We start from the raw sequence: 5,775 nt of genomic DNA on the forward strand, positions 1-5,775 counted from the left end.
TCACACAAAAAATCTCTTGATAACGTAGTAATTCGTCTGTTCCCAAATGCTACGTTATAGAGAAGTTCAACTGTAATTCAATTTTTTTAGTACTTGACTTCTTAATTATGCAAATCTCTTCGAATAACATACAAATCAAATGCTACATGACCCACTCAAAATCTTTGTTTGAAATATTCATAGAAATAAATTGATTTTTATTACCCCTTAAATCTTTTCACAAGGTGGTTTAATAAATAAAGTTTTCATCTTGCTGCTTTTATGATCTCCAAACGTAAAAGCAATTACGACGATCTTTAAAAAATTTAATTGAAAATATTTATGTTATTATTGTCAATGACAGCCGGTAAATGTGGCATTACCCTGCGGGTTTTAATTTCGGCGTCATTTGTCGCCATAACCATTAACCAACGCTGCTGTAGAGTAAGCAGTGTTTTTTTAATTTATTGGAAGCATCTTGGCGCCTTTCTTTCTCCGCTTTTTCTTGTGTTTTGTTTTTCCATTGCCTCGAGTTTGGAAACAAGTCCAGTTGTAGTAGCAATAACAAAGGAAAGAAAATATATCATTAATTAATGTTCACATTAATTTTATCGATGCCGCCAGAGTTGGCCTAAATAATGTCGTCGATTATTTTTTTTTTTGTGGAATTCGGACAATGTGAAATGAATCATTTTACCGGCAACGGATGAAAGGAGGTGTGAGTAATACGTTTTACAACTAGGTGAACACTGTTAGGTAGTTAATTCTGGGTGGACACTCTGAAGGGGGAAATGGGTGCAGCCTTATTATATTTTTATTTAATTTGATTTCTATTTAATGACAAGATTCTCTACCCGACTGAATGCCTAGCCGACTCATTTGACACAACATAGAGATAGAACGCAGTAAATAGATCTGCGTTCTATATCCATGTTGAGTTTGGTGGCGGATAGAGAAACTTGTCTGTCATTGAACAAAAAACAACAAAGAATTCCTCACAATGAACACGCTTCTCAAAAGCAGCAGAGCATAATCTATATTTACGCAAACCAAGGTACACCAACTAAGAATCCACAATCGCACGGCGATAGGGCCTTCAAAACCGGATTGATCCGGAATAACAAAACACCCGCATTCCGACCAGCGTCTGCCGTCTGTCTGGACGCAGCATATCTTGGAATGTCTGCTCCCGGACGGAGAAAAACCTAAGACCAATATCGATGTGCTCGGTTTGTTACATCCACATCAACCACACTCAAACTTCGGTGAGATGAACTAGATGCCGGGAGTGGGTGTATCTCAGGGGTTGCTCTGAACTCGTCCATGTGAGGGACTTCGACAGGGACTATATTGCTGCTGAAAATGCATCCTTTTATCAATTTAGTAGCAATGGTCTTTGAGGTAAGATCGAGAAAATAGTGGATTTTATAAACCAGAAGAATATTATGGTAGCGGTGGTGCGAGAATCAAGCTCAACAACAACTGCAACTTACAGCGTACTGAGGATTAGCTTTCTTATTACATCAGTTTGTTCAATACAGACATATATCACTTCAGTCTGACTCTATTGAACAGTACATATAATGTATGGGGCTGGCAGTCAGGGGTGGAATTGCCGAGATTTGCTTAACGTATACATCCCGCCAATAAATAGCTGAACTTCAAGTTATAGGGCTATCATTAGCCCGCATTTGGAAGGTTATAACCGCTTGGTCTTGGGGGAATTTAATACGCATAACAAGTTGTGGAATTCGGTCGCTGGAAACGACCACAGGGATATAGTGCTGGCTGAGCAGACCATCTCCCCAAATTATCCCCATCAGTAGTCCATCCGATTTTATCACCTCTGAACGCCGCACTTTCATCAATCATGGGAAAGCTAATCAAAGAGTTTACTAATCACCGCTTCAGAGATCTTTCCAACCCTCATGACGTTCGGGTAGCAGAAAGAACGTTGCGAGACATCATCACTGCTGTAGCCGCTCGTAATATACCTGCTGGTCGAATACCCGAAATGACAGGAAATTTCTCAGCAGAGGCGATGGGATAAGCCAATGAGCACGAGGAGCTTCGCCATACAAACCCCAGGGACCCCAAAGTTTTGGAGCGGACACTGGAAGTTAACACGTTGGTCGGTGAGCATAAGCGGAACATGTGACTAAATGATCTGAAGAGTTGCAACATTGGTGCCGGAAAAAGCGAAATGTGGGCAACGCTTAAGTCACTCTCGAACCCAGAAAGAAGTACGATAGGACCTCGGTCAGGTTGGGTGACATTACGCCAACTGATCCGAAGAGGTGCACGTATTATTTTAATCGACAGTTCGTAGAGCACCCCGGTATTGACAGGACGCAGTGAAGAGTAATACAAGCATTATATCTCTTCCTGCTGAGAAGGAACCAACAAAATTGACAATGGATAATGCTGTGGAAAGTTAAATCATTCTAAGCGTCAGACCATAGACTGCATCTCCATGGTAATGCTGAAAGAGTCCAATGATTCGGAAGTTGACTGATCTTACCACCTTTTCCACGCGAGAAATATGCAAATATCTGCCACTAAATATGCGGCAACTCTGTTCATGGACTGCAGAGGCGAGCACTGAGTTGAATGTCATGGTTGATGGTAGCGGAATTCCGACCACCAACTACCTCAAGATTCTAATTGTCATATTCCACTCTCACTATGGACCAATCCTCTCCAGGTGGCGTCCTTTCTTAACTTGAATTTGGAAGCAGGGTCAAATCAATAAAATAAAGACATTCGCATGCATATAGTAGTTGCTACAACAACAACCTATTAGCCGAGAAAATGTTTTAAAGGTATTTTGCTTAAAAATTTTTACAAATAAGTCGTTTTATCGTTTTAAGCTATACGCCCAAAGTGTATGTAAATATATGTATGCAAAGATATGTTTAGATTTCCGCATATTATGCAGGGCTAAAATGGAAACCCAGTCAAAAGAAAATTGGAAAAGGTCATCATGAAGGGCCGGTAGTTAAATACAATTAATGTAACAGCAAAGGCAAATCTTCTCCTTCCACCTCTGTGGCATTTACGTTCAACATTCTAATGTTCAATGCGTTGACGGTGACCATGGGATAGATCGTCATATACTTTGTATGTCTCACTATATACATATATATCTACAATCAGACATATATAAAATACCAACATTGTATACATTTCTGGTTCTGCGTGTGTATGTGTAACACTGGCTATCATGCTATCTCTATGTAAAATATTCTACGATTAAAAAAGTTTTCCTATTTCGTATACGTCGTTTTTTGAGGTACGTGGTAGTGGTGGGAAGGTGATGAAAGTGAATCGAGAGTTACTATCATAAATAGACTAAATTGTATCAAAATAGTTGAAGATAGAACAAGAAGACGGAGGAGAGGGTATCTTACAACAACTAATGTTCTCAATAGTGGCACAGCATATTTATTTACAAGAAAAATAAATTTTTTTGTTTATTTTTTTTTTCGTTCGTTCGCCGATTGATAGATATTTTTATGCTGCTGATATAGCTGCGATTTCAGAGTGCAAAGTGGGCAGTTGTTTATTTGTTGCTTTTGTTATTATAAAAATAAATTCTAAGCTTTTTATAAACAATTTACATACGATAAGCATGAGAGCATATATAAGAGTGTGACGAAGATAATTTGAAGGAAATGCTAAACTTTGCTTCAGAAGCTAGAGAAGTGATTTCGAAAGGCAAAACAAGCAAATAAGTTATTTTTGAGCACTAAAAGTAGTATAAGTAGTTAAATAACTATTGATTTCTGGTGACATGCCCTTGTTTAAATAATGGGTTAGTAGGTCAAAGTGATACGATTTTGTTTTGATTCGAAACCTTTTCATTATTTTTACTATTGGGCTTTGTATTCTTAACTTACTCCTGGAACTAGGTAATTTTGCCTAATTTTCTGACCTTCAGAACTGTAGATAGATACTCCGCTAGGAATGCTTTAAGCTGCACCAAAGTATTAGCACTTGTTGTATACCACTAAGTCTTTAACGCGGAACAAGCTAATACACACATATTGTTACACACTTACATATTACATGTATGGCCACATACCCTGCCAGCATTTGGAAGTGAGTTTCTCACTTCCTCTATCAGAAGTAATCGCATTCTGAACTTCTATTCTAGAAAATAGCGATCCTTTATCATTTTACAATAACAATTGCTGTCTCTTTTTGAACTTCTTGAATAACTACCTAGTGTCAGAAAAGGAGATCGAAATTCTGTTATTGCTTTTTTACACTAACAATGCTACTACTTACGACTATCGCGTGGGCAGACACATTCTCTGGTCAATGCAGACACTTCGATTGTTTACGTTCATTTGAGGCGTGTACAATCTTGAACTAATATAAGAAATTAGTCTATCCGATGTTTATATGGTGCGGTGGTGCAGTGGTTAGCATGTTTGCCTTTCATTCTTAACGTCATGGGTTTGATTCCCAGGCCAGGCAATATCACATTTTTAAAATTACAACATTAATGTAGACGACAATTTCAACTAAAAATAGTTCTTAAAAACCTTGGGTACTTTGGAAAAATAATTCGAATAATAAAAAAGTAAAAAGAAAAAAAAAGAAAAATAAAAAACAAAATAAATAAAATTTTTTTTCGTCACAACCAATTTTATCGCTAAAAGTACTTCTAGGAAGTCTCGAAAGCGGCATTTACAAGTAGTGTCGTGGACGTGGTTCATTTCTTCTCGAACGGTGTGTCTACTTCAATTAGAATGCGAGATCGCGGATGTGCATTTCTATCGCCTGGGAGTGACTACTTCGGGTAATGGGCGAAGAAATATGCTTGCTGGGTAGTCTATGCTTTGGTGTTTTTCATCACTACTTTGGCCATGTCCCCACTACCCGCAAAGCATAAATTCATATGTACATACAAATGTACATATGTTTAACTAAACAAATGAATAACCAACATCCTCCTCTTCCTCCTTCTCACCCACCCATACACCCTATTACTTGCAACTAACGTAGTATTCATTGTATTGTAAAACAAAAACACGAAAATTCTCACAAAAAAAGAAAAACAGAATACCGGTACTTATATACATATTCACATAGTATACATACATATATATACACACCCATTCAGCGGTGTAAATTTATATGGATGCGATAGAATTCAAGGTTGATTAAACGTCTATCACCTCCCCTACTACGCCAATTCGTCTCACCTGTTTGGCTGTGAAATTCTTTGGGGAATTGCTTCTACCCAGCCGCTATTGGGCCGCACCAACCCGAGCGTAGTTGGGTGGTGGCTCAAGAGATTAATTATCGTCTCTTACAATGTATTTTACGTAAACATTGTTGTGTTTACATTATGTTTTGGTGCTTTTTTACACTTCCGCAATTTACACAGAAAACTTAAAAAAGAAACGTAGAAGAAGAAGACGAAGGTGAAAACATGTAATGCTCGTTTGTATTACATATGGTGTGGCTAAGCATAACCATGTATGTAAATACATATTTACTATTTGTTTGGTATTTACATGACATTGTTGGTTATGGGGAATGTGTAGAAGATTTGTATGGAGAAAATTAATATTAAAATACTATAATACTGGTGTGGCAAGAAAGATATGACTGGATAACCGAATGAATTGAATTGTAAAAGTTGGACCATATCAACCTTGCAGGAAATCCTGGAGAAGTCCCAAGCGATGTAGAGGCTGCCTTCAACGACGTTGGCATCATTGGAAGATCAATAAAAAAGTAATTTTAGAAAAGTGGAAGGAGAATCTGCTAAAGTGGGTGTGG

General features: G+C 37.9%; 1 protein-coding gene across 2 annotated transcripts in view; it reads left to right on the forward strand.

Moving 5' to 3' along the window:
• Window positions 1-5,775, forward strand: part of Glut4EF (Glucose transporter 4 enhancer factor) — a 564,138-nt gene that overhangs the window by 108,127 nt on the left and 450,236 nt on the right. The gene's annotated exons all lie outside the window — the stretch shown is intronic.

The sequence above is a fragment of the Musca autumnalis genome, unplaced genomic scaffold, assembly GCF_047663935.1.
Source record: "Musca autumnalis isolate F117 unplaced genomic scaffold, ASM4766393v1 scaffold_1, whole genome shotgun sequence".
Taxonomy (NCBI): domain Eukaryota; kingdom Metazoa; phylum Arthropoda; class Insecta; order Diptera; family Muscidae; genus Musca; species Musca autumnalis.